Source organism: Podarcis filfolensis, assembly GCF_964270895.1.
Source record: "Podarcis filfolensis genome assembly, chromosome: 10".
NCBI classification, from domain to species: Eukaryota; Metazoa; Chordata; class Lepidosauria; order Squamata; family Lacertidae; genus Podarcis; species Podarcis filfolensis.
In genome coordinates this window covers 25429606-25442953 of record NC_139612.1, presented here as the reverse complement: position 1 = coordinate 25442953, position 13348 = coordinate 25429606, and the positions used below count along the sequence as shown (strand labels likewise).

At 42.9% G+C, this 13348-nt stretch overlaps 2 protein-coding genes and 1 long non-coding RNA gene across 52 annotated transcripts in view; 2 read left to right on the top strand and 1 right to left on the bottom strand.

The window, feature by feature from the left end:
• Window positions 1–8669, bottom strand: part of NRCAM (neuronal cell adhesion molecule) — a 144495-nt gene extending 135826 nt beyond the window's left edge. For 10 of the 49 annotated variants that reach the window (XM_083574342.1, XM_083574365.1, XM_083574344.1 and 7 more), the window contains exon 1: window positions 8322–8529. The gene's annotated coding sequence lies outside the window, so the exon portion shown is untranslated. Of the gene's footprint in view, window positions 1–7425; window positions 7715–7917; window positions 8163–8321 lie in introns of those variants that run through there. The other 39 variants (XM_083574352.1, XM_083574376.1, XM_083574356.1 and 36 more) reach the window with 15 other exon arrangements.
• The window catches only part of LOC310744041, a 352149-nt gene that overhangs the window by 278681 nt on the left and 60120 nt on the right, over window positions 1–13348 (top strand). The window lies entirely within an intron of this gene.
• LOC310743925 (uncharacterized protein) overlaps window positions 1–13348 on the top strand; it is a 797205-nt gene that overhangs the window by 732084 nt on the left and 51773 nt on the right. The gene's annotated exons all lie outside the window — the stretch shown is intronic.

The following is a 13348-nucleotide window of genomic DNA, read 5'->3' as shown; positions in this document are numbered from 1 at the left end:
TGGAAGGGAACGTTGGATACCAACCACGGTGTAGCTCTCGGCAGCACTTCAAACATCAAATCTCCTTCATAGAAGAATCATAGGAGATTGGGTCCATAAGAACGTAAGGCAACCCTGCTGACCACCCCTGCTGGCCTATCTAGTCCACTATAGAAAGATCACAAGCAAGCCATGGAAGCAACAGCAGAAGAAGGAGCATTGCAGAGGAGTTGGATTAGATGATTCTCATGGTCCCTTTCAACTCTATGATTCTACGATGCTGCTGAAGGTGTTCAGGGGCATAGTGCCTCTAATCCTTGCAGTAGCTTATACGTATCATGACAAGTAGCCACCATGACAGCCTTCTCTTCCAATAATTTATCTTGGAATTCTCTTTTAAAGCTGTCCAGGTGGGTGGTCATTGCTATATTTTGTGGTGGTGAACTCCGTAGTTTACCTGAGTGCTCTGTGGACAAGTGTGGATCAGACACAGAAAGCAGAGTTTGAGCCCTTCTAAGAAAGCAGAGATCCAACTCACTACAGTATATCCATGCTGTCCTCAATGTGCATGCCTCCAAACATACACTATAGGTTTTAAAACTGAACTGAAAACTGATATTATACATTAAGCGGAGGTTCAAAACTTAACTAAGAAGTAAGCTTTATTTAACAGAGGTCTACAGTAACATTTTTTTAGCATATGAAAAGATGTAGCCACAGCAAGGAGGAGACTGTGGAGGGCTGAGTTGACCGAAGTATATATTTCACCCAATTTTCCTGAATGTTTGCCTTGCATAAAATAATAAAATAAAATATTGCCCTTTCATTTATGAAGATATTTAAACAATACTTTACCTAAATTCTCTATAAATCTACCCCTTGTCTCCAGTGTTCCAGCAAACAACATGAAAGTACTGGGGAAAATAATTTTTATTTCATTCATTTCATTTAACATCCATTAATCAGGTAAATATATTAATATTTTGTATCTCCAGCGCTCTGTAACGTCCATCCCATTACCATCAGACAGACAGATAGAGTGAGTAAATGAGTGGGACCCCCTAAGAGGATGTAAACTTCTGGGTTGACATTTTTTGGCACAAAGGATATTCATGTGCCCACAGCAGTTTTTAGGCTCACCGCTAGGTATAAAACAGCTAGAACAGAAAGTTAATGAAGGGGTGGAATACATACAGCAAGATGAATTCTGCAGGCTAATTATACAGATCCTTCACAAGCTATCTCTAGGACATTTTAATTAATTTAATAAATAAATATTTAAAGATATCAGCTCTTATCCTCCTAGCACATATACCAGCGGGAGTGCCAGGATTTTCCAGCTGAAACATCACATAATGAGAGCTAAGGAAAAACCCTCAGGCTTCAAATTTATAGCCCTCCTGCATGGGTTCTAAGCCCCTTAGAAGAGCTACAAGTTATCCCAACTTAATTATAGCTTGTTAAATTGACAATTTAAATTGCTAATTCACTTCTGGGGTCATTTGAAAAGCTACCCAATCCTGTACTGAGATTCTCTTGTCACATCCAAAATGTTTTGACCAAAACATGCCTTGTGCATCAAAAACAACCACAAAAAATGTTTGAGTGTTGACAGAAAAGTGTACAATTCAAGGATTTATATTTTCTTGATGAATAGTTATTTTTAAAGTAATCATTGTGTTTTCTGCTTTAAACTATGAACAGAAAAGCACCATATTTCCATCTCACGTGTTTTTAGGTGTCAAGTCATCCAAGTCAAACATCAAACAAAAAAATGCAAAATAAGCTCCCCATTATTAATTCATTGATTGTCAAGATTAATAGGTCTCTGTACTCAACGCACAATCACACGGGAAAGGCAGAAGAAGATAAGAAGAGTGTAGGCGAAACAATTTAGCAAGACAAGTAAATTTGATTGTGTGATGGATCCAAGGCCTTGGCCTTAAATCACATTTGAATGTCTCACTACCTACAATATTTCTTATAACCTTGTCAAATAACTAGATTTTTATTGCACATCTTAATCAGAGGCTGAACACATTTCTATCTATCCTCCTATGTGTTGGTTCATCACCATCTGTCACGTAAAGCTCCAGCAGATACGAAAATTTCAATTCAATAAATGCACTCTGCACTCAAACTAAGCTATCATTCACATTTAGACATGAGACTTGAATTCTTTTTCAGTGTTCTTCAACTCTGACCCAGCTCTACCCCCTCCTTCACTGAAAAGGGCAAAGACAACAGCCCAGCAAGTGGGACAGGCAAAACAGACCTCCTTTGTTCACTTTTTCCCCTTTCAGTTTTCTATTGAGGTAAATAACTGAAAAGCTCAGCCAGTCTTCAGTGCCTCTGAAGAAAGCAGTACAGCTAGCCTGAAACTACGCCTACTGATCAACATATAAGAGTATTATGAAGCTCGTGGGACATCATGTTAGTCTTGCAAAATAATGTATTGAAGGGTAATTGATGAAGTGAATTTGTATTTATTCGAATTTTCTAAACATATAAACAAAGTGACTTTAAATAGTACACTTGACAAAATTTAAATTAGAGTTATTTATATTACATGTGCTGAATTTTTTGAATACTGCCTGCCCACTCAAGAAGGGGAAAGCAAATAATTCAATGCATAGTACATATGACCTCCTACATTATTCCCACAGCTCACACTGCTGAAAAACACACTTTTCTGTATGGATTTCAGCTGGGGGTTTTTAAATTGTATTCGCAGAGCAGAATAAAACTAAAGTAAAACCTACTGCCATCCTTCCTAATGTCTCTTAAAAGCCTCCTTGCACTCCCTCCAAACAGATATCTGGCAGGTTGACAAAACAAAAATATGAGGACTATAATATGGTAATTCACAGAGTGATTTGGAGCAATTACAGAAATGGCCCATCAGTGGATATTCAGTATGGATTTATTTACTATTGATTTGCTCTGCTGAATATTTAATTGAGCTGTTTAATAGTCCTAACCAGTCTTTTTTTAAAAATAATAATAATAATATAATTGGTGATTCTAAAATTTATACTCAGTTTCAGACTAAAGTTTCATGGGCTATATAAAATGAAATCACATCTATTGAGTTGTGGTTTAAATTTTGTACACCAACAAGAAAGCTAAAAGTTTATACCATATCAGTTCCTTTCCCCCTGTTACATGTATGGTTAGAAAAATAAAGGCTACCTATTTGATTATTAAGAGTTCATATACATCACCATGCAATAGAGTTCACTGCACTGGTAACACCTACACTGATTTAAGCATCATTTGCATTGGGAACGTTTTATCCATTTATAAATAATAATACAATACAAGAGCTCCAGCTTCCTCACAATCAGTGGCTGGGAGCCAAAGTTCCGTATGTGCTCCAGTGTTGCATAACAAGCTCTCAGATGTGCAACAGCTTCCATTTCACTTAGATTCTGGAGCCAAAAGGGATGTGCCCCCCCCCCCCCGCAAACTAAAGTAACTCTGAAATCCTTTCAGCATACAGAAGGAACAGGTAATTCAAAGAAGCCCCTGGACAGGTAAGGCATTGGATCAAGTTTTGTGTCAGGATTACATCCCAGGATTAGTTACAGAAAGGTAGCCGTGTTGGTCTGCCATAGTCAAAACAAAAAAAAAAATTTTTTCTTTCCAGTAGCACCTTAAAGACCAACTAAGTTAGTTCTTGGTATGAGCTTTCGTGTGCATGCACACTTCGTCAGATACTGACGAAGTGTGCATGCACACGAAAGCTCATACCAAGAACTAACTTAGTTGGTCTTTAAGGTGCTACTGGAAAGAAAAAAAATTTTTTTTTTTGATCCCAGGATTACAGTGCCATCCTCAGATACTGTCATATGTGGAGCAGGATGTCACACATGCCATCTCTCCCCACTCATTTCTTTAAAAAATGACATTTGGAAGGGAAGATGGAGCCCCTCTGGAATCTACTGCCTGAAGAGGCTGTTTCATGCTGCTTAACAGTAAGTCCATCTTTGTACTTGATCGCACTACTTGTTGAGTGACATCTCACTCTGCACGCAGGCCCTGATGGCAGCAAGCTAACCGGCAACAAATATGGTTTTGGTCCTAGATATTTTACATCAGCCAGCAGTTGATTTATATGGTTCAGTTGTCCGATTATGATAATTAGTACCTGTTACAGAGATTAGTGTTATGTCATAGGTCAGAAATTATACATGCATCTAACAGCACCATCAGCAGAAGCTGTGCATGAGGACTTCCACTTGTGCAATGGGGCTTCCCTTCTCTCCTCTCCCCCACCCCCTGAAATTGGCCGGGTGTGTGTGTGTGGGAGAACCAGCATGGAGGCGGAGGAGATGGAGGATGATACCACTCTGGCAAACCTAAATGCTTGTGCAGACAGAACAATTGGAAAAGTGCCATGTTGAACTCCACCCAGGATGTTTTTTTTTTAACTGGCATTTTGCAATTTGTATAATGTGCTTTAAAAAGGACTATTTCAACAATGGTGAATGAATTGCTCTGTAAAATAGCTTGTATCGATAGCAATCTATAGATACTAACACCATGAACACAGATATATCACTCATTTGGGTTGCATTTAGCAATCACAGCTACAAATTAATTTCCTAGCAAATTTTGGAAAAACAGATATTTTGGGGGGGGGAGGCATAGTCTCTCTCTTTCTAATGTTCAAAGCTGGTGCCACTGCCTAAACAACTAAAACAGCACCATCCACACAGAAGAGAAAGATATCAGCAGAAAAAGGGAAACATCCAAAGTTTGCAGAAGTGCACTGAAGTCTGAGCAGTGCTGTGGCTAGGGAATGTTGCCTGACTGTTGGAGAAACCACACCTATCTGGATGTAAGGAGAACAGGAATATTGTGGAGGACATAATTGACTGGAGTGGTAAGCAGGAGTACTCTATACTGCAACATTTTGTTGCAGCTCTCACTTGTATCATACCAATAGCATTTAAAATATTATTCAAATCTATGTCCCTTTAAAGATATGAAATGAAGTGATAGGTTTGATTTTACTCACCTTACTAATATTAAGTAACATGCTACTTATTTCTGTTATGTGTAAAATGCTCACAAAAAGATGAAAGTATAACATGTTTCACAGTGAAGTTTTAGTACATATCTATTCAAATTCAATGGGTCTTACTTTCAGGTAAGTGTGTGCATACAGGATTGCAAGTTTCAGTCGCTGAAGTTTCCTAGAAACAGACCCCTGATCTCAGAATGAGTACGGACATCTTCATAAAAGGTATCATTTCAGAGGATGCAGATTAGACTATGTTTAATCACAAAGTGGCAAACAAATACACAATACTGTAGTTGAACGAAACCAAACTGAATAACAAGCCAAACTCAATTACAGTGGTATCTCAGGTTAAGTACTGAATTCGTTCCGGAGGTCCATTCTTAACCTGAAGCACCACTTTAGCTAATGGGGCCTCCTGCTGCTGCCACACCGCTGGAGCATGATTTCTGTTCTCATCCTGAAGCAAAGTTCTTAACCCGAGGTACAATTTCTGGGTTAGCGGAGTCTGTAACCTCAAGCGTCTGTAACCTGAAACGTATGTAACCCGAGGTACCACTGTACTACGTCTGTAGATGTAGGCTTCACATACGGGTTGGCAATCCAAACTACTACTTTAGGTGCACCTGACAGAATTTTTATACACCCCCTCCACCTTTTGAGCACCTGACTTGTGTCATTCCACAAACTTAAAACTGAAGCTCCCTCCAGCTTTAAGAACTACTTATCCTGCAGGATGGGAGTCTACTCTCCAACACCAACAAGTTCAAACCGCCCCTTGGGTGCTCTGAACCAATTGCTCTTTCTCTCTCTTTCTTTTAGGTCCTGGCTATAATTGACAACATAATCAATCTTCTACTGGTGATAGCCTGCACTTGAAGCATTTGTGTTATTCCTAGAATGAACATAGCAAAGAAAACAGTTGTTTCACTGTATAATCAATATAAAAACAGCAGTGTATTGTTAACTAAGCCACAGGAATCTGAGCTCAGGTTGACATGCTTTTTCTACACTGAACCAAAACTTTTCACAGCTCCCCCGAAAATTAGCAGACCAAAACCAAGTTAATTGACACTCGTAGCCAGGAGATTCACTGCATTGCTTGCATTCATGGACATTTTCTAATGAGTATCAAAGATGGGGAAAGTAGTACAGTAAGTCACCTCAGCACCCCCTATGGATATTCCTGTTTCACATATCAAGTCCAGTTGTTTACACACCACTTGCTTTAATCCCAGTTGGCTTTGTAAACAACCCTTATCTACAAGAATGTTGACATTCTTTTGCACCTTAGTTTGTTTCTTTCCCTGTTATTAAAACATGTAGCTATTCCGTTACATTCCATTAGATATCATATGCGTGCACCCATGTCCACATATTCAAGAGTGAAATGCAGAGGGCACAGATCATGAAAGCGAGATGAAGTAATAATAATTGAATGACCCATTTATGAGATTGCATTTTCTGGAAAAACAAAGTTGATATACATTCCGCTCAGGCTACCACCTGGCTAGTCATTTCTGTATAATAAGGCAATGCGTTCTTTTGGAGCGAAGTAAGCCACTTCGCAAAGTGGATCGTTTACCCCTTGATTATGAAAGAGCTTTTCTCCCCAAAGCGCCCCTTTTGCAAACCGAGACTCATCAAATCTGCGTGGCACAGATGGAGGAGGAAGGAAAGACGAGCGGGCCTCTTAAAACCCTAATCCTCAGCTGCGTTGGCTTGCTTCAGCATAGACAGCTCCTTTCCCCCACGCAGACAGTTGCACAGGCTGCAAGGAGCCTGGCCCAAATCAGGCGGGTTTCCGCCTGGCGCGCGCGCAGTGGAGCCTCTGGCGGCGACTGGGGGGTGGCTGGCTGGGAGAGAGAGAGAGAGAGCTCGGCAAAGCAGGCAGCCTGTTGCCCCTTCAGCGGGCCTGAAATGGCGACTGTTGTCAACCTCGGCCTGGGTGGGAGAGGCTGAGCTACACGCCGGGAAAGAAAGCACGGCAGGAGGGCAGGAGGGGCTCGCGTCTTGGCCTCCGCCACTGCTTCCCAAGCATCCCGACCTTCCCAGCCCCAGGGCAGAGGAGCTGGGGGCGGCAGACACTCCCCAATCCAGGCCACCAGCAAACGATCGCCGCTCCAAACTCTGGATGGAGGGATGGTGACAGCCAGGGGCTCCAATTTGAATAAGGTGGTGGTAAGGTAAGCCCCGCCCCGCACAATCGATCGCAGGACGTGGTGCACGCACAACATTTGGATGGCATTGCCCATCAACTTTGGTGGGGGGCGGGCGGGCACCTCAAATAATGGGGCCCCTAGAAGTTGGCTCCTATGGTGATAGGCGCTTTCCGAGGAGGGGTCGGCCCACACCTGTAGCACACAAAGGTTTCTCCCCCACCCAACCCCAGCAAGCAAACCCAGCCCCACAACTCCTACCAGACACCCATCGTGGCCGCCAGAGGAGTCGTGACCTGCCAACAGGGTGGGCTGCTGCTGCTGCTGCTGCTACAAGGAGCCTGGCTGTCACTCGCCGTGGAGATGCACGGCGGAGGCACACCCACACGGCGAGAGAAAGAGCCACCTCTGCCATCGCACATCAAAGAAACGCTGGGCCGGGGGGGGGAGGGGAATCCCGCCCCTCCACCCCCCCCACCTACTACACACGGCCTCGGTGGAGAGAGCCTTCGAGGCTCAATGCCCAAGGGGCTCCCGGGAGTCCCCTCAGCCCTCCTGTAAAGCGGAGGAGTTGGAGCCACCGGGATGGAGGGCGGGCGCGAGAAGGGACCTGCCTGGCTGGGCGTCAGCTATGGCACATCCCTACACATGGCGACTTCTTCGGCCCGGCTCGCCCACGGGGACATCCCCTCCCCGCCTGCTCGCGTTTCCCTGGGTGACCCCATTGCGGACCACGGCCGTTATATAATTCACCTGATCCCTCCGCTTTCTGGCGGGGTCAGGGCGCGGAAGACAACGGCGAGGGGGTTCTTTTACGGGTTGTTTGCCAGGAGCGGGGCTCGTCCCTCCTCTCTCTCTCTCTCCTGCCCGGCTAACCAGGGCGCAGGAGGGTGGCTCCCAGCCAGGCTATCCCCGCAAACAGCGGCGGCCAGTTGCCATGGGGAGCTGCGGCGGAAGACGAGCTCGGCGTCGCCTCAGCGCCTGGGCTGGGCAGGGCTGGGCGCGGGGGCCCGCGCTGGTGGGTGACAGGCAGCCACCCCGCACCCACCGCCCCTCCCGCGAAGGCAGCCGCCCTGTTGCTACCGAGCGCCCCGCTGCTAAGACACCCCACCTCAAGACACCATCGCCGCTCCATATATATGAAGCTCAGGACTCACAGTTAGCCGTAGGCGGGGGGCCGGAGAGAGATAGCGCGCGTCTCTTTCTCCTCAGGGGGCTCGCTCTCTCCTCCCTCAGGTCCAGCGAGCTTGGAGAGGAGAGCTCGCTCAGGCAAGGCAAGGCAAGGCAAGGCAAGCGCGCGCTCCGGAGCCTATCTCGCCTCCCTATTTCCGACCAGAACGAGCTCGGCGCGCCCCCGCGCGTGCGCTCGCCCCTGCCTGAGAGACGAGGAGGCGGGAGAAAAGGGATGAGCGCGTGGAAGGTGCCCTCACCCCACCCAGCTGCCTCCTTCCCAGACGCTGCGCGCGCGCTGCTGTGCCCTCCTCAGGCGGCGAGATTACTTCCACGCCGTCTGACAGGGCGCGCTGCCTCTCACAGCACAGACACGCGCCGCCGCTGCCATGCCCCCAAACCTGGGAGGGCGACGGTCAGCAAACGGCTGACAGGATTATTATCTATCCCTCCCTACTGTTTTAAGTTATGTAATGGGCGATAGGAAGCGGGACCTGTGTGTACCCCATTGTTCACAGAATTGTAGAGCTGGAAGGGACCCCCGAGCATAGCTGTCAACGTTTTCCCTTTTTTAAGGGAAATTCCCTTATTCCGAATAGGATTCCTCGCAAGAAAAGGGAAAAGTTGACAGCTATGCCCCCAAGGGTCATCTAGCTCAACCCCTTGCACTGAAGGAATCATAGGGGTCCAAGTCCTAGGGGCTGAGGTCCCTTCGCTCCCCCCCAATAAAATATTTGAGGGGACCAACCCCAAGTTGATGGGCATTGGAATTCAAATGGTGTGTGTGTGTGCCATGTCATGAGACTGATTAATAATAACAATAACAATAATTTATACCATGCCCATGTGGCTGGGTTTCCCCAGCCCCTCTAGGTGATTCCCAACAGATTAAAAACACAATAAAACATCTAAACATTAAAAACTTCCTTAAACAGGGCTGCCTTCAAATGTCTTCAAAATTATGCAAGATGGGCTTACCTGGGCGCCCCAAATATTTTATTCGAGTTGGCACCCCGGCAGGAATCTCAGCTAGATTATACAAGGCATCTACTAAATAATTATTTGATCACCAAATATGTATTTCATATCTCTACTGGATATATAAGCCATTAGTCCAAACAAAGGCTAAGAAGAATGCACAAACTTTTTTAGTATTGGCAATGAATGTTTAAACTAGTTTGCATTATAAATTGCTGAATGATTAGCAGATTTATATGTGCACAAGCATGTATTCTTTAACATTCAACACATTCATTCTTAAGCTGGCAAGCTATGAACTCATAAGAATCTTGTGTGCAAAACCCAGTTTCAAACAGTAAAAGGGAAATATTGTGCTATTGGGGCCATTAGGACTGTATGATACTGCCTGGGGAGGCATATTTTCCACCACCCTGCAATATATGCACCCCATCTGTACATGCATGTTGCACACACACAGGTATTTAAGTAGGTATGTGGATTACTTGTATCTTGCTGAATTGGGGCGCATTGATTCTTTGCAGAAACCACAGAGAAGAGAACTGTACTGTGGCAAAAAAACAACAACCCAGGACAGAGATCCAAGCAAAGGCCCCCCACCCACCCGAGTTTGTTTGAGCTGCCCACCAACTACCCTGATGCCTTTTTGCAATGTTAGAATTGCTTGTTTAAATCTAATTCAAGTAAGCTGCATTTGAGTAATTTGTACACTGAAAGGCAGGATATAAATAATTGCAATAAATAACGTGCCTGATCAGTGAGAAATAAGGTTGTCTAACTCCACATAGAAATGTCCACAGAACAATGTTGCAAATGAAGAAGCCATAAGAGTATATGGTCAGTGAATAATAAAATATATTGTTCATACTGGCTGCAGATTCTTCAACTGGAGAAGCCACTTTAACAGCCTTTGTATTATTGCACTATAGGAATTTGTGCACCTGCTAAATCCAGGTTGCTGTGATAGCACTCCTCCCACCTTGTATTTCAATAAGGACTTGTGCTCGCATTACAGGAAGGCACGATTTATATGTTCTAAGGCTGCAATTCTATGCCTACTTAGTGAAAGCAAATCCCACTGAACTCAGTGAGACATACTTCTAAGTAATTGCATAGGTTTGGACTACAAAGTTAATGCAACGCATTCCAGAGCAAACTAAGCTCCACGCCACTTCAATTTTTTTTTTACATGTATAATAGCTTTTTAAAGTTTGCTTTCTGTAAAAACAACTAGCACTTTACATGAATAAACAGCTATCAGTAGTGAAAAATTTGCACGTTTCATTTTTTAAAAACCTTGAGTAATATTGTAGTGAAACCGAAATAAATATCACACCAAAGAAAGATAAATGTGTCTATTGTAAGATGCTGTACTGTTTGGTGTATATATATATATATATATATATATATATATATATAGTAATGAGGTCTGGTTTTCCAGCATACCATCTACAGTATAGCCTAATATAATGTGTTCAAAGAACTTGTCTAAGGGGAAAAAAGCACTACAGTGTAGTCTTTTAGAAAATACACAAAGATAGTACTGTGCTATCTAGAATAGGGCACTTGAAAATAGTTACCACCAAATGTAAAGCTTTAGTGCAAAGCTGTTAATTAAGCCAAATCCAAACCAGAAAAAGAGTTAAAAGCAAGGCAGTACAACCCTGGAACAGAAGTTTAGGGGGATTTCTGCCATTCCCAAGTATGACACAAAAAGTTCTTGCTTCCTTAGATACAGCACGTTATTTTCCATGTCAACATTACAAATTCCTACGTAACTAGCTTCAATAAAGCTCAACAGAAAAAGCAGAAAACCAGGATTTTATTAATGAATTGTAGGAGCAAAATGCAGAATCAGAACTAGGCATTAATGTTTGCACCCACTCCTCAACACTCCAACCCCTCTCTGAAGTAACTGGAGTGTTTTGATGTTTGTACGTGGGAGAAGAGATGATTGGGTTCCAAGCGGGACAACCTTGGAAAGCACTGCCTCAGCCTGAGAACAGAGCAAGGCTTAAGAAGTTTGTTAAAAGCTGAAATTGTTATATAAAAAAGCTGAAATTGTTATATGAATTGTTAAAAGCTGAAATTGTTATATGAAAACAATATCGTTATTTCTCAGAGAAAACACACAGTGCAAACTATAGAATGCCTACTCAAGATAGAGCAGCATAGAGTTCAATGGGTCTTACCTCTAACTGGAGTGGGTATAGGATTTCAGCCATATTTTATTTAATGGAACTTAAATTACACCTTTCATAATGTATGTCCCAGGTCAATTTGCAAATGATGTTTTAAACAAAATAATAAATTTAGAACAAACCTATTAAAAAGCAACCTATAGCACATAATTGGGGGGGGGGGGTAACCAAGTCACTGAATTCAATGGACTTAAATCCAAATTTTGATAAGTGTACTCTCCACATACTATAGTTGGATTATACTCCATACAATTAAAATAGCAATCAAAGCTGCAAAGTAAAAAGTCACTTACCAACATTATTTTTAAGTACAAACTGTTAAAATACCTCAGAAAATAAGAATGCCTTAACCTCATCCCTAAGAGACAACCAAGTTGGTGATAGGTAAAGGAGGGGTTATTTTACCATGGTTTTGCCAGGATTCCCCCCCCCCCCAGTGAAATACTAAGAACAGATGACACAGGCGGTGTGGTGAAAAAAAGAGGACCTCTAAATTTAGGCAGGAAACACGGCATGCTTTTAAATCTGTAGACTATAATTGTAAGTCTACAATTTTTACCAGCTGCCCTTAATAGAGAGCCTCCATCAAGACTAACTGGGCAAATTTTAGCACTACTAAAGCCATGGTCTTTATGGAAACAAAATAAGATGGTGGCTGAATAATACACTGTTCTGGTAGTCAGTAGGCTGCAGCATTCAGGCTACTAGCAAATCCAATGTAGATTGTGAAATACAGGCTAAAGATATGATTAATCTAAAACACACATCTATCTCCTGGATGCCCAGCTGAGTTGATCCAGAGGAAATTCTGAAAATATAATGGTGAACCCTTCTCCATGAGAACAGCTGGCTTACAGGCACAAGGTTAAACCTTGCAACACAGAAAGAGCTGCATGAAGCTACCATTTGATTCAAGTTAAATGATGGTATTTAACCTTTCCTCCTTTTAGCACTACACAATTAGGTTTGCATCATTAGAACATAAGAGCACCACCAATGATTTTCTAATTGCTATGTTACATAGCACTCTAATTTTTGCATGGTGATGTGCTGGGTTCTTGAAATGCGAAACAGGAAGTCTTAAATTCCTCCCCAAAGCCCTGCAAGTTATTTGGTGTTTGCAGAGAAAAAACAACTTATGAGCAGTAACTGCAGTTGCGAGATTTTAGATGAAGGTTTAAGAGCTCTAATCAAAGATGAGACCATCTCTTATATTTCTTCTTCTCTATACCACGGAGAACATTCCTTAAAAATGAATACGTATGACACTAACAACTTTAGAACCTGCACTGAATTTATCTTTCCGTTCTTTCCACATTACTTACAAGCAAAATGGAACATGTTTTTTCCTCTTATGAAGTAGACAGGCATAAGTGTGATTTATCACACTTGTATCCCACCTTTTGTTCCTGGAGCTGTACGTCCCACCCCACCCCACCCCCAATTTTATCTTCATAAAACTATGATGGGTCAGTCACCATCACAGTATAATTTGGGTTTACCCAGCAAACTTCATGGCCAAGAAAAAAATGGTTGTTCACTAGGTATCTTGTTCAACAGGATCAGCCTGGAAGCAGTGGCCACTCAGTCCACCTGACCCTGCCACAATGCCATTTTGATTCATCCAGAATGTAATGTTGTACATAAAGCAAGAACAGTGGAACAATTTGCACAACTGCCTGACGACAGATCTCCATCAAGCTGACAAGTCTATCACTCAATGCATATCTTCAGGTTGTCCAACAGAGAAACTAAATCCTAATTAGCATTAGACAAAGTATACATTACCTTTAGGGCTAGGCATCCCAATATTTTCTTTTGTGAAAACTCTGTTC